At 54.6% G+C, this 20,121-nt stretch overlaps 1 protein-coding gene across 2 annotated transcripts in view; it reads left to right on the top strand.

Moving 5' to 3' along the window:
* The first annotated feature begins 1,518 nt into the window (after nucleotides 1-1,518).
* The window catches only part of RSPO1 (R-spondin 1), a 31,234-nt gene continuing 12,631 nt past the window's right edge, over nucleotides 1,519-20,121 (top strand). The window contains exon 1 of one of the 2 annotated variants that reach the window (XM_027806072.2): nucleotides 1,519-1,666. The gene's annotated coding sequence lies outside the window, so the exon portion shown is untranslated. Of the gene's footprint in view, nucleotides 1,667-14,905; nucleotides 15,341-20,121 lie in introns of those variants that run through there. The other variant, XM_005439635.3, reaches the window with a different exon arrangement.

The raw sequence follows: 20,121 nt of genomic DNA, 5'->3' as shown, positions 1-20,121 counted from the left end.
TGGCTGGTGGTTGGCCATATGGCAGCCAGGAGCTCCCCCAGCTAAACTCTGCAGCAGGAGCTTTCCCTGGACACCTCTGCTGGAGGCGATATGTGGGCTCTGTCTTTTAATGTGTTTTGCTTCATCTAAAGGCACTTTGAGAAATGAGTCCCACAGCCAAGCTGGCTCTTCTCAGACTAATCTCATGAGGCTGCACTGAGCCCTCGTAGGCAGAGGAGAACTGGCTGGGGGCACTGGGAGCCTCTGAGCACTGGCTGCACCCTGTGCCACTGCAGGACTTTTTCTCATTGAACCTTTCTCAGACCATCCCTCATTTTCTATCAGGGTGTCCACTTTCAAAAGCAGGTGGTGATTGTGGTTGCCAGGATCCATCCTGAGACATCTGGAGGGAGGCTGATTTTCAGGAGATAGCAGCAGATGGTTTTAGTGCCTATTGAAAATTAAGGATTCCTATATCGTCCTGAAGTTTCTAGTGGGTTTTGAAAACAGAAGCAGCTGCAAAAATTTCCATCTTCCAAAGGCAATAGGTGGTGATGACCCTGTTTTGCTGGTCTGCCTCCTGCATGGGGCAGAACACAGCACAGACCAGCGCTTGGCCATGCACGCGCAACTGTTGCAGTGAAATTGGGAAAGTTTCACTGGATTCATTTTTCACCAGAGAAGGTCATGAGGTCTGGGATGGGTGTCCCACCCTGGGAGGAGAAGTCAGCTCATGCCAGCGCAGCCACCAGCATGGCGGTCCCAGCCGCCAGCGGGCTGGGGCGGGCAGGAGTCCCCGCTTTGCCCGGCTCAGCATGACTGATGGTTATTGGCTATTCCGGAGCTGGTTTCCATGAAGACTTTTTTTTTTTTTTTCTTTTTGGTAAAAACGTTGAACAATTCTGGATTCATCCCCATGTGGAGCGGGAAAAATTTTGAAATCTTGAACATTTTTGAGGGCTTAAAAACAATTTCCCACCCAGTTATAGCCACCAGTCTCATCAGGATGTGTTTGAAACCACTCCAGCAGGAGCTGAGCAGAGCTGGTCTCAGCTGGATACCACTCTCGACGAGAAATGCCGTGGTGAGGGGTCATGTTTCTTCAGAAAAAAAGTATCTTCAATAGCTCAGGAAGTTATTAGTGTCTGCTAACAATAAGAGCTTTGGATTGATTCAATAGATGCTCATTTTAATTGTAAAATGCCAGTAATGAGAAATGTGCCATCCAATGACTCATTTTTCCCTTGTAAAAATTATTGGACATTTTTATTAGTTTTACAAATGACAGGACCTCGTATTTCTGAGAACACTTTATACAAGCCTTGCACAAGCCCACTCTCATAAAAGCGTGTCTGTGGTGACATCCAGAGCCACAAGAAGGGGAGCGGTAGAAAGGCCCAAAGTGGTGAGGACAGCCCACAAGTGGAACTGGCAGGACCGAACCCCAAGAGGGTGGGAAGGGGTGGATACAGCGCCTGAGACATGAGCTTCGGCGCTCCTTCCCAGCAGTGCCTTTCTGGAGAGGCACGGGGCAGACAGGGGGATGGGTGCCAGCCGGCGCCCGGAGGTCTGCCCGGCGCAGAGCCCCGGCGTGGGGCAGCCGCGCCGGTGTTGAGCGGCCGCCCAGGCGATGCACCGGGCGCAGGGAGGGCAGGAGCCAGCCCCAGCCGGGCAGAGCTGAGCCAAGGTAAGCGCTGTCCCCAGCCGTGGCCCCGCTGCGGCCGGCACCGGGCAGAGCGGGACCACACAACCTCCTCCTCCTCCTCTCCTCCTACAGTCGCTTCGCGCCGTTAACCCCAGCGCCCAGCTTTATCCATCTTGGCGTTATCTCTGCTGGCAGACAGCAGGGGCCCGGGGTGTGCTGGGCTGACCGTGGAGCACGCATGCCCTTGGCTTGCAAGAAACAAGATAAAGGACTGAGCGTGGCCAGGGAGCAGGAGGCAGGGGGCGAGGGGACATCCTGGACCCAGCCCGGCTGCAGCAGCACTGCTGCGGGGCTGTGGGGCTGGAAGGGGCTGGTGGGGAGCACCGGCAGGGTGTTCCTTCTTCTCCAGAGAACAGAAGAGCTGCTTTGGCCAGATCGTGCCCTTTTATAAAATCCAAGCAATATCCCATGGAGAATCAATTTGCACAAGGGGGGGGGGGGGGGAATAGTTTTAGAGAATTTCTCATTTCAGCATTTCATTTCTCCTCTCTTGTTGACATTATTTGTATTTTTGTTTACATCTCATGACAAGTCATCTGTAATTCTGCTCAGTGTACCATGAGCTGGCATGATATGACATAATGCAAGATAGCCTACTACTTCTATTTTAGTTTGGAGGATATTTTAAACTTTATGTTATCCAGGAAATTTCTGAAATATTTGTCTTCATTCCAAGCCAGAATGAAAACAATTTTTGAAATGTCGGAAGTTCCCGTGAAACAAGTAGCGAGAGCTTCCAGCTCCACCACCGTGTGTGACAGGGTGGCCGGTGGGGAGGCCCGGGCCCCGCGCGGGAGGGCAGCAGCAGGAGCAGGCAGGGAACGGGCAGCGGGCAGCAGGCAGCATGCAGCGGGCAGCACGCCTCTCTCCATGCCTTGCCGCAGCCTGGCATGCGTTTGCTTTCCAGCAGCAGGACTGCAGCCGTGCATTTAGGGCAGGGATTTAATGGGAGGGATGGCTGATGGAAGGGCATGGGGAGAGCGCCTGGCATGTCCCGGTGCCCGTGGGCAGCAGCAGGCAGAGGGATCGGCTCGGACCCGGCACATGCCACAGCCTCCCAGCATCATCCAGGCAAGGAGCTGGGACAGGGAGCAGGATGTGCTGCAGTATCAGCTGATGGCAATGGGGACAGGCAGCTCTGCCATAAGCCCGTGCAGCAGGCACAGCCCTGCATCTCTCTCCCTATCTGGGGCAGGACACGATGCCGGGCTGGGAGGGCTGTAGATGTTAGGTCATGACAGCTTCCCCCAGTGCCGTACTTGGTCGGTGCAGTTCTGGGCCTGTCTGCTAGCTCTCCACAGTGCTGTCAGTCCACCCCAAGCCCCCAGGGCTGACGCCTTCCAGAGAAGGTCGAGGCTGTGTGGGGCAGAGAAGCGACTCCAGCAGCCTCCCCACGCTCCAGGGCAGATGGCTTCCTCGTGCCAGGATGTGCCAGGAGGGACCCGTAGACATTTTGCAAACCCTCTCTGGTCTGTGGGGCATCAGCCCAGGAAGGGAGAGGCTCAGCCAGGAGCCATGAGGCTGTGAGGCAGGAGGGATTTCCTCTGAGCCACCAGCCCCAGCCGAGACTGAGCGGCTGTGGGACAGGCAGCACTCTGCGGAGACTGCAGGAAGCCAGGGTCCCCGTATCTGTGTGTCTGGGTGGAAAGAGCTGTCAGGTTCCCAGAGCATTTGCCTTTGCCTCTGTGCTGAGACACTCAGTCCTCAGAGCTTTGTTTTGTGTACTCTGTGAACCGACAATTTGTAAAGACATGCTACTGGGCTAATCCTCCATCAGCTCCTGGAGCAGAGACCAGCTGGGATCTGGCAGCTCTCTCCCTTCTCCTGCTTCAGTCTGCTAAAACAGTGAGTGTCTCTGTAACCAGTAGCTTACAGGTTTTGACTTATACGCAAAGCAGAGCAGCAGCTTTCTGCAGCCGGCAGCCGGGACTGCACAGGCATGTTGTCCTCCTGCACCAGCATGGTGACCTGCTGGGCGGGCATGCCAGCTGTGCCAGCTGTGCCAATAAGGTGCTGCGTGCCATGCTGAGTCCTGGGGGTGATGCCAGCTTTGGTGGTGAAATCATCTCGGCTCTCTCCTGGCTTAAGAGCCGTTGTTATGCCCTGGAGACGCTCTTAGGGAAGGGAGCTCTTTTCATGGCATGGTTTGCTGTGGCTCCGATCCATGAGCTAATGCATCGGGGAAGTAATAAAATTAAACACTGAAAAAAAGTACCTTCCTCTTTGTACGCAGGAAACCCCATATACTGCACGTGCCTTTAACAGAGAGCACAGTAGCACCATGAGTCTTGAACCAAGGAAAGATCATTTGTGCTGTCTCCTCTGTTGAGCCCCAGCATGCTGGCTCGGTGAGCAGCAGACTGCGGTCGTGCTGGACAAGCACTGGGTAGACCACTAGGAATGGGGAGACACATGCGCTGCCTTGCTTGAGGCGATTTTGGGAGAACAGGGAGGATGTGGATTTCCAGGGTGCTGAGATTTTGCTGGGGCCAGGAGTTGGTGCTTAAATAAGTGCTGGTTGGCATCAAATCCCGGATCTTTCTCATGGGTTAGCAGGTAGTGAACATGGAGCTGGAACCAGTGTGCACTAATTCTGGGTCTTCCAAGGAGAAAGGCTTCACAGTGACTTCCTCATCAAGCAGCTGTCAGTGAAGAATAAATACAGCCCTGAGAGCTGTGCCCCAGGCTGCTGCATGCAGTTTTGAGGAGGCAGAACAGCAGAATGCTGCTGTTAATCACTGGCTGCCCAAACAGACACCAGTGTCCCCACAGCCGGGCTGGGTCGCTCCAGCCTGACCCCGCTTTGCCTGTGCCACTTGCTCCCAATCCCAGCCCGTGCTGCTATGGCTCAGTTTGGGGTTAGCTGACACGGGTAACATGGGAGGAGGGCACAAGTGATGCCGTTGGAGAAATTGTGGGGCACCCAAAAATATTCAGTGTCTCTTTGCCTAAGTCCCACTCTGTTGGGACACCCTGGGCTGCACTGCCCATCTCGGGCTGTCCCCTCCAGCGTACTGTGTGGAAGCTGGCAGGAGAAACCTACTGGCAGAGCCGTGTATGCCGTGCCCATCACTGGAGTGCCCCCATCCTGCGTTTGGGATTGAGGTCCTGGGGCCGTGTCCATGACCCCAAGGTGTATCTGGAACAAGAGCTACCCCCTCCATAGCCTCTTGGGCTGTATCTGGGAATGGTGGGGGCCTGGGGGCACATGTAGCTGAGGAATGAGCTCTGTGGCACAAGGGGACCTGCCCCAGGTCATCCCAGATGCCAGCGGCCAAGCAGAGATCTGACTTGCCCCAGTTGTCCCCCTGCTCCTGGGTATGTGCTGTGGGGGCATGGTCACACGCCAGGGTGGGCAATCTGCTGCTGGCCGGGACCAGTGCATGGCTGGGGTTTGCCCTTCACAAGAACAGGCAGTGTCTCCCCACCATGGGAAGGTGAGGCAGGGGCAAAGGGACAAGGATCCCTCACCCGTTGCCCCAAGGACACAGAGCTGTCCTGCAGCACAGCAGGGTCCCCTGGGGAACTGCAGGAGCTGGGCATCCATCGGGCTTGTCCCTGGAAAACAGGATCATCCTGTGGCCCACTGTGGGAAGGTACCAGTGCCATTGCTCCGCGTGTAAAGGGCCTGTGATTTTCAAGAAAACTCATCTTGAGTCTGACTGGAGTCTGTCAGAGCAAATTAGTTGCAGTTTCAGCTAGCCACTTGTTTCTGGTTTAACCCTGGGAAAGCAACTGGGCTACAAATGTTTACCTTATGAGGTAAACCATCAATATCCTTGAAACTTTGATTAAAAAAAATACTGGACTAGATCATCTTGTGGGTTTCTTTTTTTTCTTTTTTTTTTCCCTCCTGATTCGTTTCACAATATGCCAGAAGCATGGCTTGAGTTAGGGCTTTGGCAGGGGCTTTTATCATGATGGATATAGTGGAGGATAGAAAAGAAATTTGGTTATCAGAGGATGCCAGAACTCAACTTCCTAGCACATACATTTAATAATGCAAAAGTTCTCCTTTAAAGGTCTCCTTAGAACAAATCCTAGTCATCACAAAATCCATGGAGATAAATTAAATTACATTTTAATAGTGGAGAACTCATTCCTGGGCCATGCAACAGTGAAAGTATGTTCTCTCTTAGAACAAAAGTAGCCTCATCTACCATCAAAATTCTGAATGTTACCATATGAAAAACTTGATTGGAAAAGAAACCCCAAAGCTCCCAGGGCAGAAGCACTACGAGAGGCTGTCACGGCTGTGGTAGCTCTCTTGCTGACATTACGGTATTATTCTTCCCCGCCTTGTAAATGAAAAGGCATCTCCAAGAAATAGTGTCTAATATGCATTTGCTTGAACTGGAAGCTGCTGGCCACAGACAGTTTTGTCCAGCACGACCTAAGCTTTTCCTCAGGAAGAAAAGGTGCAAGGCAAGGAGGAGTACTGTGGTTCCGTGTGCTCCATGCACTGCAGAGCCCCACAGCCGGCTCCGGCAGTGCCGCTCCACCGCCCAGCCCACTCAGCGAAGGCCTGGCTGGGGCGTTCTCGCCTTTGTCCGGGATCATTGTTTTGTGCTCTGTCATCTCTTAAAGCCAGGCTTAATCCATTCTCTTCTCCACACTGTCATCTTGAAGATATTTAAAATACATGCAAATGATTCCCGTGCAGACACAGATATTTAAAGAGGACGGTGTGTGCAATAAGTACCACAGTACAGGGCGATGCAGGGTGATGTGGGGCACAGGCTGGGCCAGCCTCACCGACAAACACTTCAAGAACTGAGAGAAAGGGGGGAAAAAAGGCAGAAGGAGGAAGAGGGAAGAGCTGCCACCACTCTTCTGCTCATCCCTCCCACTGAGCCGTGGGCCTGGTGACTAGAGCTAGGCTTGCCCCATCATGGCGGACCGTCCAGTTCTTGGCTTCCTCATCTCCCCCTCGTCCTTCTCGTCTCAGCCTCCCCCTTCCCCTTGCCCAGCCACAGGAACGTGCATCCCCGCTCACTGCCCTGCCTCTGCCATCCCCAAAAGCAGGGCCTGGCCCCCCGCGCCACCCGGCCTCCTCCCCGTGGCTCCCCACCGAGCGCGGGGCTGGGCCTTGCTCCTCTCAATGTCTGTACAATTACCAAAATCCCTCAGCAGAATTAGCTCCTCGCAGAGCACTGCATTCAATTAATTATATAGTTTAAAACACAATACGCAGACATAGCCCATCCACACCAGCAAAGCTTTTGGCTCCACTGGAAATCCCTGGGAAGCCATGGCAGCAGAAGGCAGGCCGTGCGCGCAGGCCTCGCCATGCTCCTTCGGTGTGAATCTTTAATTGTAGTTAAAATAATTATAGGTGTACTGCAAATATCTCAGAGAACACAGCAGAGCAAGTGCATTTCTATGGCTTTGGCCTCACAAGGATCCCCTCAACATATGTTTTAAGCTGGTTTATTTAGGCTGGTTTCAGTACAGTGATATTCCAGTCTGCTGGCACGGGCCTGGGCTAACCTGCAAGGCTCCCTCCCGCCATACGCATGCCCGCCATCACTGGGGACACTGGGGACAGGCCCTGTGCACCCCTCCGTGCCACTTCCCTACAACCCCCAGCAGCAACACTGGTGCTGCGGCCCTTTGTGGGTCAGCGGGTAGTTCTAACTCATGTCTGCAGGTCCCCATATCGCCCCAGGGACCTGAACCCGCCTGGGTCCCTCCAGGGAGCCATGCCAGGGGCTCTCCCTGGCCCCACGTCGGTCGCAGAGCCAGCGCAGCCATAACTTTCTGCTCTCGCTGCTGCAGGTTACTGACAGGGGGACTCAGGACTCCCGAGGTCACCAGCCTGTGTCCCCATGCAGCAATGGGAGCCCACAACAATTACAAGCTTCCTGCGTGTCCTGCCTCTGGGGTTTTGTCACACATGATGTCTCACATCTGGGATTCGACCGGTTGGTGGGGATGGTAGTGCTATTTCCATGTCAAGCTGTAGCTTTTTTACCCCCAGCCGTTTCAGGGCTTACAGCTATTGTGTGGGTTTTTTTAATGTTGCAAGAATTTATATTGGGAAAAAAGTGCCTTTTTTTTTTCTTTTCTCAATGCCTTGGGAAATGTCATGCAGCAGGAATGTTCCCAAGAGCTGCTCATGGCCGAAGGGGGGATGGGCTCAGGCAGGGGCCCTCATGCCCAGCTCCCGTCCCTGTGCCCAGCCTCCTAGGACCAGCCCTTTGGACTGTGGCTCCCTTTGGTGCCCCGTCCCATCTCCCCAGATGCTGCCCTGCACTCCCAGGAAAGTGGGGCCAGCCCAGGCCATGGCAGCACCAGCCCCTGGCCTGCTGCTGCTGGGCACAACAGCAGTGGAGGCAGAAGGGAGGGGGCAGAAGCCTGGAGAGGAACAAGGTGTTCAATGGAGCTGCTTCTGCTGCAGAGGTTCTTGGTTCTGTGTCCTCCTGGCTGTGCCAGTAGCCTCTTCCACTTCCAGCTCTGGTCAGAGTCACAAGAAATGCTGGAAGTCCCAGCCCTGTGGTGTGTCATCATTTAAACTTGTCCTTCAATAGTGTCCCAAAGCAATTTACTTTTCCCGAAAATCAAAGCCCCCAGGAGAGATGCTGGGAGAGGCAGGGCTTCCCTCATGAATCCCAGTGGCTCCTGCTCCCCCTGCCCTGCCCCGCTCGCTGGGGCTGGATGTCCCCCTTGGCTGTGGCTGGCAGACTGGGCTGGTTGTCCCCTCCCATGCTGGCCCATAGAGCAGCCCCTGCTGTGGCCCGAGTGAAAGGTGTGATGTGCTTTGGAGATGGATCAGCACTGCGTGATGGAGCAAGGCTTGGGCTGGGTTTGTTGAACAGCCGGACTTTCACCCTGGGGGGAGTGATGTGTCTCATGTGGGGCTGGGAGAGCAAGGGGAGGAAGAGCTGAGGCATTGCATGCAGGATGAGAAGGCATATCTTCCCCATGAAAATACAAGTGAGGTTTATATTGATTGCCCCACTGTAAAGGTGCTGGATGCCTTTTTCCAAGCTCGGCACCACATCACAGACCGCTTCCACGGGACTCATTAAGGAGCAGAAAAGGCTGCAGGCATGAGTGTCCACCTTCACCAATGGTTTGGCTATGATTGACCTCAGAGCGCTCTGGCTTACATGTGGGGAAGGGAGGGTGGTGGGGAGCTGAGCTACTGAAGAGTCAAGTTGTCCAAGAAAGGTGCTTCCAAACCCACCTGCCTGTTTGGGCTCTTACATAGTAGGGGACTGATGAACTGAGAGAGAGAGACAGCAGAGAGCAGTGCCCAGGGCCATGCATGGGGCAATGTGTGGGGCAACGAGCAGGGCAGTGCACAGGGCCATGTGTGGGGCCATGTGCAGGCAGTGCAGAGGGACCTCCAGCCTGCCCAGCACTTGGTGCAACAAGCACGGCAGCCCCAGCCGGGCCAGGGCTGGGGATGGAGCTGTGGACCTTTTGCCATAACCCTGCCATTTCCACGCTGATAGCAACGCTGGGGATGAGCAGCAAGGCACTTGTGATCCAGCACAGTGGGGACGGCTCCACCTTGCAGATGTGAAGTAAGGTGACCCGTCCAGGGACTGACACAGGGATGGAGCAGGTGCTAGCTGGTGGGAGCAGGCAGGGTTTGAGTGTGGCTGTTGTATGTGCCTAATGACAACACATCTCAAAAATCCAACCCCAGGAGCAGGTACCAAGGGAAAAAAATAATGAGAAAGAAATTGCCAGGGGATGACAGTCTGTATCTCCTTCTCTTCTGCCAGGATCTAGAGTGGCCCTCCACCCTCCTGCATGCCAGGGGATGCGGGGGAAAGCTAGGGGATGCTGAAGGATGCTGGGGGATGCAGGTGGAGCAGCTTCTTTGTGGGACCCCATGCCCAGGGTGCCCCCACCATACCACCAGCACTGCCCTCCTCCCCAGCCACAGAAGTTTTGTAGAAACTTTTTTTATAGAAAAAATTGTAGCAGCTCCTGCCTCTACAAACACAGTGTGCTGCTGTCCCTGCCAGAGCTCCGTGCTGGTTTGCCTCAAGGAATCTGTGAGATCCGTCCTGCTGTGATCTGTAACAATATTGGGATTAAATTAGCTTCCCTGAGCTGCAGAGGGGTCAGTGTGTAAGGCCCCCTGGTTAATCCAGCAGGCCAAAGAGAACAGAAGCCTCCCTGCATTGGGAAAGGAAAACAACAGGGTCTGTTTGCAATCCATGGAGCTAATTCAAACAGCATTCCTCAAACAACAGGGGAAAAGGGCCTTCGAAGCAAATGAGAAAGGAGCATTTCCCAACATGCACATAGCGTCGCTCCTTGGAAAGAGGCAAAATGTCCAGCCTGCATGGGGCACAGTGTCAGAAAACCTGGCAGGCATGAAAGAGAGATCCTGAAAAGCAGGGTAGCTCGCCGGGGCGCGCACGCGAACTCTGCCTCCCTGCCCTGTGCCTGGTGAGCACAAAGAGAGCCAGTCCTGCCAGATGCCTCTTGACCTGTCCACAGGGGCATGGGGGGTGCAGGCAGGCACCTGGCACGCTGCCCACACCACACCTGGGGTGGGATGGGGCATGCAGATCTTGCTCTTCCTTTGCCCACAAAGAGTTTTATGCAGAAGTCATTGTCATGGCTCTGCAGCTCATGGCTGCTCATCACAAAACTGGGGTGACCTCTCCGGGGACACTCCCGGGTGCAGACACACTTCTTGGCACTGGCTCTGCTAGGCTGCCAGCACCGCCTCCGTCAAGCAAGGCCAGCGAGCAGTGCTGCCCGGCTGAAAGCCCAGGCTTGCTTGCTCTGCCCGGGAAGAAGAGGCATGCCTGGGTGATCCTATCAGAAAGTCAGCTCCCTTTCCTCTCGCTCCCACATCGCCCCGTGGAAGGCATGATCCTGCGTGCCCCCATGCCTGACCCCCCAGTGCGGCTTGTGCAGCCTGTGTCAGGAACCTGATAGTCGTCTTTGCAACCAGAGCAGTTGTTTATGCAGTAAGTTAGGCAATTGGGATAACTGTATTACCGGGGACTGAGGACCACAGGTGTTCAGATATTATTAAAAACAATTGCCCAGGCTATCAATCATTCTGCAGGAGATAAGCCTTCTGAGAAGCAGCCCTCTGTGTCGAAGCAGGGTGCAGAGAAGCAGCACACCGTAGGCTGAGTCTAGGAGCACCACAGACAACTTCAGGACGTTCTTGCTTTCCTTCTGCTTTCTCGGCGAGCGTCTTTTTTGCTTTTTGCTTATGCTGAGATATTATCAAAGGCTGATGAGGCACCAAGGATGAGTAATGCACCCTCTGTGCCAGCTGAGAACTTGTAGGCACTGGTACCTGCCTCTGCACACAGGGTTAATGTCAAGGGCACAGAGCCCTGGGTCTGACAGAAGCTGTGGTGCTCAGTGCCGGATCTGCTGGGTGCAGACCCGCTGCCTGCACCCCAGGGCCCTTCAGCAGCACCCAGAGGCTGAGGGACATGGCTCCTGATAGGACTCAGCTCAGCCCCAGCCTGGAAGTCCCCACGGTTCCCGGACAGGGTGGGCTTTCCATGGAGAAGAGGCTTTTCCCTGGCTGAGAGAAGCAGAGGGAGACGCAGGGCAGGAACCGGAGAGGGATGAGCTAAGACAAGAAAATGGCAGGTTTTTAATGGGGAGGGGAACCACGTGCTTGAACAGCAGACTGGGGGATGTGGGGGGAGTCAGCACTCACGCTGCTGAAATGGGTGAGTGAGGCTCTCCCCTTGGCTTCGTGCACAGCAGGTCATGGAGCCCGGCCAGGGAAAGGCTGGAACCAAATGGGCAGGGTCGCCCAAGCTGGGTGATACCTGTAGCGCAGGATTAGACCTGTCTCTTGCTTTTCCACCTAATGCAACTGAAACTGGTGAATTCAGGTGGTCTTTGCCTGCTTTGTCTGCCCGTTTTTCCGCACAGGGCATACCCATGGGCATGCTGCAGGCTGTGGGTGCTGCTCTCCAGCACTGGAAGCTGGGACTGCCACCACCGCCTGCCGTGGTGCTGCACCCGCATGGCCCAGCCGGAGGAGCCCTGGCTGCTGGGCACCTGCTCGGCCAGGACTTCTGTGGGTGACAGGGAAAACCTCCCAGCTCAGCAGCTCTGCTTTCAATCTGGAGCCGCTCAGCGTTTTTACCCCGCTAAAATGTGGAATTTCATGTCCTTTTGTACAAGAAAGAAACAACCTGTTTAGGATTAATTTAGGATCAGCCTCCACAGCCATTAGCTAAAGAAAACCCAAACGGTAAATTAGCTGCCTGTCAGAAGGGGAAGAAATGTGGGACTTGATGCTGGATTTATTGTGGAGGGTGTTAAGGCAGGATTTAGTGTGATTTACTGTCCTCTGCAATGATACCTTCTAACACCAGGAAGCTGGCAAGCACGTCTCCTTTGCCTTCAGTCAGATATACTGCTCTGTTCGCTAATTATTGACGTGTCCGGTAGCCCTGTTCTTGCAGCTGGGTTTGTCAGCATGTCCATTACAGAGCTCTGTCTTCAGGGTTTATTGCTTAGTTATAAACATTTGCTCCAGACTGAAACTTGATCTACAGCTGTCAACTGGAGTTCCAGTGCTCTGAGGGAGATTAGGAAGAAAAAAGTTTGGCTATTCAATGCAAGCATAAAATACAAGATCTTCGGTTCATTGGATTTTTTTACTCTTACAGTCAGCTAGGTGATTTTGTCTCAGCGCAACATTTGATGGTACTTCAGAATTTCCTAAAATAGAAAGTAAAAAAGCTCCAAATATAAATAGAAAAGGTCTTTAATAAGGAGACTTGCAACAGTGACGGCTTAGCATCTGCCCAATATTCAAAACACATTCACAAATGCTCCTGTGAGATAGCAATGATCTCAGAAGATATTGTTTACAAGTAGGAAACTAGGGATATTTAACGAGGTGCCAGAGAAAATTCAGGATGAATAAAACTTCCATACACACATGCATTAACCCGAATGCAATGCAAAGGAAAAGCTGTGTAAGGGGTGAATTTTCCTTCTTGCCTGTTTTGGGTTATTTTGCATCTTTGTGTTCATACCTGCCCCCACATAAGCGCTGTGCAAAGCAGAGATGATTGCAAGTGTGTGAAGAACACAGATCCATGAGACTCTCCAAGCCCCAGTGTGTCTGGGGGGCTGCTCTATGCCATGTCCCATCCCCCATCCCTCCTTTTCCTCGGGGCTGCCAGTTCCATACCGAGCCCCACAACGTGCTCCAGGGGTCATGCCAGTGACTGCTGGGGATGCTCACAGACATCTTCAGGAGGGGCCCATGGGCAGCGGAGTATCAAAAGGGACCTGCTCTGTCCCCCAGCGAAGGACCTGAGGGGATTCAGGAGCCACTGTAGGGCCCCTCACAGCCTTTGAAAGAGCCTGTGCCCTCCGGCCTCCAGCTAGGAGCCCTGCAAGCTTGGGGAGTATCAAGTGAAGATAATGCTTCTCATTGCTTCAAGACTTTTGTAAGCACTGCAGGGTGAGTCACCCTGCTTGCACAGGTCTCTCACCCACCAGCACGTTGTCCTGCAATGTCCCTAGGAACTCTCAGAAGCTAGGACAGAATTTTACCCATTACAGAATGGTATCTCCTTGAGTGGATCTTCCACCTAAAATAAATGCTGAAACATGTCCAGACGGTTAAAGAAGTGGACCCACAACAGGGGGAAGGTAAAGGTCACTGGTTTGGGCTTTAAGGAAAGTACCTTGTGTTATGAGCAAATAACTTTCATGTAGAGAGTTTAGAAGATATTGGCACTGGTTTTTGCATCACTCCTCAAAAAGCACAGCCTGCAAATTACCTTCAGCCAGAGAAAGCCAGAGGCAATTGGACAAGGAAAGAGTTAGAGAAGGGCAAGCTTTCTGTGTGAGATTCCCAAGAGAGGGAAGGTGAACGTGAAGAAGCAGCAGCCCCCTCCCCAGCTGCAGAGGCCGAGAGCATGGGTAGCTTAGCAAAGCAGGGAGAAGACGTACTACATCCTCATGTACTGAGGGTGATGGCCTTAAATGATAAGGGAGGATGGAGCAGACCTTGCCATCCCTCCCACCACACCCTTGTGTCCTCCTAAGCCCACCCTGGAGTGGGGGTGGGCCGTGACCCTGCAAAGCAGGAACATGAGGACTGTCCGCGTTCCCCCAGTTCTCAGAGACACCAAAGAGAAGCATCAACCCTCCCCAGGAGACTGCCAGGGTCTGCAGGACACAGTGTGCCAAGGGGTTTGCCACACAGCCATGCCCTTGGGACCACCGGCTGGGGCACCGAGCATCAGTGCCACGAGAGCCAGGGATGAGGGTCAGTCAAGCACAGGCACCCGCTGCTGCTGGCCACACGGCACTGCTGGCCGCTCGGAAAGAGAGATGCCATGCAGATCCCAGCATGGCTCCATGGCCGTGTGCCCCGGGAGCACCGACTCCCCACCTGAGCTCCTGCTGCCAGGGGCATGCGCAGGGATAGGGGCTCCCTGCACCTCCCCCCGGGCTCCCCGGGGCTGGGGCACTTCTGCCTCCTCCATAGGGGAGTCGCAAGGGCATTGCAAGGGCAAGTTGCCAGATGCTGCCGAGGCCTGATCCTGCTCAGCTTGCCAGGTGCAGTGCATCTCAGGGAGCGTGTCCAAGCCTTGATGTTCCCCAGTGCACCCACACGAAGCAGGGATCTGTCCTGTGTCTCTCCTGGGCACCCCAGTTAAGGCAGGGAAGGGAAGGGGAGCTGGTGATGGCACAGGGAGCACAGCTCCTGGGCTGCTCAGGTGTGATGGAGGGCACGTATCCAGCACAGCCTCACTGCAGTCACGCTGCCTTCCTGAGCGTGAGCGTTTCCTCCTGCTGCACAGCCAGAGATTGAAAAACAAGCAGGCTTTCAAGCTCTTTGCCTTAGCGCCTTCCCCCCTCCAGAGGATAATAAGCTGCTTTTAATATTTGACATGTTTATTAACAGATGCAGTTGTGACAGCTGATGACTTCATATGCCAGTTACCACTGAAATGTTAGTAATAACTCCGAATTAACTGTCATAAATAAAAAAGACTACAAAGACAACTAGATGGTGTGTCACTCTGCAGTAATTTACTGAGACCCCGTTGGCTCTGGATTGCAACGCTGGGAAGGTCCTTTGTGGAGCTCCAGTCCGGGTTTTGCAACAGTCACAATATTTTGGCTGGATATTGTCTTAGGAGGTGGTACTAGTGGGGTGGAATTCCCTCATGCAGGAGTTTGCACTAGATGCCTTTACAAAGCTGGATACTCTGGTAATAATAATAATAATAAAAAGCCCCTACCCGGTGGATGGGGATGGAGTCTACGGCATTGAGACCAGGATTTATTAATGTGCAAATTGCTCTGATATGATCACATACTTTCTGCTTTGCATACGCAGGGAGCAGCGTGGGCTGATGGAGTATGAACTAGCCTGGGCGATCTTTACGAGCTGAAATCCTGCACATCACAGAAGGGTTTGTTTCTCTGCGCAAAACCTGGGAAGCTGTTTGAAACCTGCTCTAAAAAACAAGTGAACAAAGTACCCAGACCCAAACGCACCAGACTTCTCCATGAATTCGCCATGAATATATTTTTCATTTTTTTTGACAGAAACGTGCATGTAACTTTCTCTGGAGGAACCGAGGATTTTTGTAGTTGGTCTTGTAGTGTTTTAAAACTGAGAAACCAGTAGAGTCTTTTCAGCAGTGATGAGGGAGTGACAAGTCAGAGGTAAGGGTTTCAGAATGCATGTTTGTTTAGATGAAGCTTTTGCAATGTGGGCTGCTAATGAGGAACGCAAGCCTTGTCAGCATCCGACTTGCGGGTTTGCCTTGTGCAATGTGGATAATGAGTTCAGACAATGAAAGCTGTGAGAAATCACAGCACGATCTGTTGGGATCCCCGTCTCCCCCACCCCCAAGGTGTGTGGGGCTTTGCAGGGAAGCTGGGCTGCTGTGCGCTGTCCCCTGCCACTCTTACCTTCCCAGACCGGGGAAGGGGACACGGAGAGCTGGTCGCAATATTGATAAGTTCGCTGGAGTTCGTTGCTGATACTGGATCAGCCCAGGGTCCCGCCGGCCGCAGTGCAGAGGCTGAGTGCTACGCAGCAGGCTGCAGTGCCCTGCCTGCTTTCCCACTGACTTCCAGAGACAGGAGCGTGTCCGAGCTGAGCAATGAGGGGACAAGGCAGTTAAGCAGTTGCTGTCTCAGTATTGTTGTGGCTGCACCTAATTCAGCCTCCTGCAGAGGACAGCACCCATGGGGGCGCGGCAGGCACCCGGAGAGTGCGGGGTAAGTACGTACTCCCTGGGTGTTTGGATGGGGGATCAGTGGGGAAATGGTTAACAGCGATCATGGTAATAATTAGACGTCCATGTTAACACCCCATGCTGATGTGCAGGGGAAGCGCTGCTGGATCTCGGTGCTGGGCTGCCGAGCCCGTGGGTTAGCGAGGGCTTGGGGCTCACTGCAGCATGCTCCTGCAGCCAGGCGGGGACGTGGCTCCCCAACAAGGGCTCGGGTCAAGGTGACGTTTCAGCCTCCTTCCTCCTGGTCTTCCGCACCGACTGAGCCCGGGCGCTGCGAGACGTGGGTGTGGGTGACTAGGGAATGATCGTCCCTGGACTTCTGGCGTTTCTCGTAGGCTCAGGCATGTGCGTTTCCTTGAATGGCCCTGGAGATGGATGAGGGGCGGTTCAGGTGATGCGGTTTGGGTTTGAAGCGGTGTCTTATGCTGAAAGGCAAAAGAATAAGGTAATGCTGGCGGAAGCAAGTGTTGCATGGCATGGCAGGCATGGAGCCTTCACTCTCCTGCACAGTGGTCAGTGTGTATCGGTGCAAAAAATCCTGGTACCTGAAGGTCCATGAAGTTGGGGCAGTGCTTATGGTGCTTTTTGTGATGGCTGGGTTTATGTTGAGATCCCACAGGGACCCAGCACTTGCACTGAAACACCTGCCTGGAGTGTTCTCCAGTTTGAATGATTTTGTCTGAAGTCCATCCGTGACCCTGGAGCAGGTGAGCTGCTGACTGCCGATCACCCCATCCGCGCTCCAGGGCCAGGGCTGTGGAGGCTGGGTGGGAGGATGGTGGCAGCACCACAGGCCTGGGAACGCCGGTGCGGCGACATGCCTGGAAACCACCCTGGAAAAAAGGCTCGTTTCAGCTGGATCAGCTCCCTGGCCCCAGCATGGCCGCTGCGAGAGCAGCAGCACCACCCTGAGGGACACAGCAGGGAGTGAGCCAGGGGTGCGGGGCCACGGATGTGACCCACTGAGCACAGCTGAAACAAGTTGCCCACACTGGCGTGCACAGGCAGCAGCAGAACGGTGCATAAACCCCACTTTTCCATCACCTGAGCTAGATGTGAGCTGGCAGAGTAGCTCCCTGCCTGCATTACGGGGCCGTGACACTGCAGTGAGCGCCAGAGCTGGGGGCCAGGTCAGCCTTCCCTGGCCTGTGTGGATGGCCCCAGAGTGGGACAGTGGGGACCACGCAGCCAAGAGAGGTGGGGACCGGCCAGCAGACACCTTCCCCAGGGCTGCGTGAGGGCAACCAGTCATGTCCTTGAGGACAGAAGTGCCTGTCTCTGCCCGAGAACCTGGCAAACACGGAGACACCCTTCCAGCTGTGCCCACCACCAACCTGCCTCCCAGGATGGTCCTCTGGGATTTCAGCTTCCCCACACGCTTGGGGGCCAACTGATGGGGGCCAACTGCAGGATGTCTTTTGTTGCAAACCACCCCGAGCAATGCCCGTTCCCCCTGTCCTGGTGGTGCAGGTTGCTTTCACCCCTCTGAAGGGCAGAACTCACACGTGCTTGAGCCAGCCTTGCAGCAATGGCTGGTCTGGAAAAAGCTGAGGCTGCTCTGCTCACTCGCTCCTACCAGCCGAATGCCCTGTCCTCCCAGTGCCCACAGCTGAGGTTCCTGTTATTTTTCCCAATTGTGTTTTCTTCTGCTGCTGAAATCGGTGCTGCTCCTGGCTCTGCAGGGCTCAGGTTTCCCAAGCAGTGACGTTTCGGTGGGAGAGCCAGTGCACTGGGAATCCCTGCAGGAAGCTCACACTTGGCAGATGCTTCCTTTGCACATGGCCAAGCAGAAAGCCCCAGGTGCCGTTTAGGGTCTTTGCCCCAGGCTTCGTCTGATTAGCACAGCGGCTTGTGACTCACTGGGCTCCTGCAAGCCCTGGAAATTTGCTTTTAAACAGCCTGCATTTAGAGTAAGATGTGGGAAGCTGCTGTAAGCCCTTTTTTTAGACACATTAGCAGTGAAATAAGAGGGGAATTGGGTATTGAGCTGGATGTGTGCACAGCAGCCCTGGCTATGCTTCCTGTTTTGCATTAGACTCCCCTGCTCCCCCCACACTCAGGGTCTCCATGAGCTGGGGCTGTGGGCTAACATGGTGTGTGTCCACTCTGCACCTCCCGGGGAATCTGCTGAGCATGTACTTGCATGGGGATAGGGCCTTTAGGGTTGTTGAAGAGCCCTTTTGATGGAAGAGCGAGATTTTCAGTGCCCTGGTCTGCATTGCTCTGAAATGGACTGTTTTGCAGTTCCCGGTCTGAAATTTGTTTTGATTGCTGCTGTCGTAGTGCATTTTGTCCCTGGTTGGCATCTGGTGATTAATTGAATTGTAGGAGGCTTGAACCTACCTGAAGTTGTACCTACTAGAAATAGGTTTGCTTTTTCGGTGACTGCAGCTTCCCCGTCTGCAATACACAGCTGTGCCTGCCAGGACAACGCCAGTGCTTTTTCAGACGTTGCTCTGTTTTTGTGAACCAGCACACACTGAGCCTGCAGCCTGCTTCGAGGCTTTGCTGCTTCCTTCTCCTCCAGACCAATATGCTGCCTCTCTTGTGCTAGCAAGAGGGTAATGGAAATCCCCCAGTAAAAAATTTCCTGATGTTTTACAATGCTGAAGCGCAAGCGCTCCCAGAGAGAGGCCTGTGGCACTATTAATCGCAGCATTACTTGGAGCAGCTACTGTGCCGGGTGCTGCACAAGGCGGGTGAGGAGCTGGTGCTGAGCGGGGGGCTGGAGCCGGTGGGGAGGCTGGGGGGCTGCTGCGGCAGAGCCCTGGAGCGACTCCCCGCCGCCAGGCTGGGGCAGGGGGGCAGCCGCGGGCAGGAGCCTCTCCTCGACGTATTCCCCATTAGTGGGTCACAGCATGGCTCCGCAGATCTGGGGAATGCAGTGCAGAAGCTGGTGGAAGGAGTCAGACCTCAACAATGCTGTGGAGAACTCTGCTGCCAGATTGGTTTTATTATTTTATTTTTTTCAGTGAAGTTTATGGGTTAGGGATTTTGCAGAACTTGGCACTCAGATATAATATCAAATGAAGACCTTCTGGTTCGGAAATTTGACTTAATGCAGCCTTCTTTTATTGCTTCAAGGATTAAGCAGAACAAAGTGGCTCTGCATGTGCATGTGCAGAGATGTTTGCCGTCTGAAGGCGTGTGAGACACCCTGTGGCAGTCGCGATGACTGAGCCGTGTGTGTGTGGGACCTTCTTCCGTGGAGGGTTTCACAGTGCTGCTCCTGTAGCCTCAGCACCATCTCTGCTTTGCTGACAGGGAAACACCCCTCGGAAAGGCAGTGGGGGAGAGAGACTTTCCCAAAGAGAATGAGGGTCCCCAAGCCTGCTACCTGCAGCAGCCACTGCCTTCCTGCTGCTCCAGGGCTGCCAGAGCAGACCGGGAGCTCCAGCCATGCAGGGTCACCCCACGCAGGCAGGATGGTGCAGGCAGAGCAGAGACATGGGATTTGGGGAGCACCGGCACCGTGGACACATCTCTGTGTGCCTGTAAAATAGGAGTAATGGTGCCACAGGGCTGAAGGAGCTGCCTGGGGCACCCAGGCAGATGGGTGTTGCTGCCGCTGGTCCTGCAGCACGCCAGCTTGCAGCGCCTGTGCAGCCTTCACCCACTGCTGCTGCCTCCTGCCCCAAGGGGCTCTGTGCCGAGGCAGCCGGCACTCACCTCCCCGGGGCTGGCTCCTGACACCCGCGTCTCCTGGCAGGCGCAGGGGAGCAAGGGAAGGTGTGTGCTGCGGAGCCTGCTGGCTCAGCTCCCTCGCCGGGCTGGGGAGCTGCACCGCCACACCTGGGGCTGCGAGCTTTAGATGTCTTGGGGAAGCTTTGCCTGCCGGAGACTTTTGCCAGGGGAGGGCAAGGCACGCAGTGAGATAAACGCGTGTGTGGGCTTCTGCTCGTTGGAAAGACGCCTCCTCTCCCGCTGGCTATATCCCACCTGCTGAGGTTCAGCCGTGCTGCAAAAGCAGCTCGGCCGCTCTCCAGGGCAGGGCCGGGCCGGACTGGGGAGGCTGCGGGGAGCTCATGGTGGCAGCAGTGTCTCCTGACGCAGGGTGCAGGGTGCTGCACCACCATCGCTCCATCCTACTGCTGCTTGACGCCGGCCTAGGGGTTTTGGTGGGCACTGGGGAGCTGTGCCACCCTTGGATGGGATGGCCGGTCCTGGTGCCGGTCTGCAGAGGCACCTCCTGCCCCTGTGTAG

Source organism: Falco cherrug, chromosome 3 (assembly GCF_023634085.1).
Source record: "Falco cherrug isolate bFalChe1 chromosome 3, bFalChe1.pri, whole genome shotgun sequence".
In the NCBI taxonomy this organism is placed as follows: Eukaryota; Metazoa; Chordata; class Aves; order Falconiformes; family Falconidae; genus Falco; species Falco cherrug.
The sequence above is the reverse complement of the archived record's forward strand: the minus strand, read 5'-3'. Positions and strand labels throughout refer to the sequence as shown.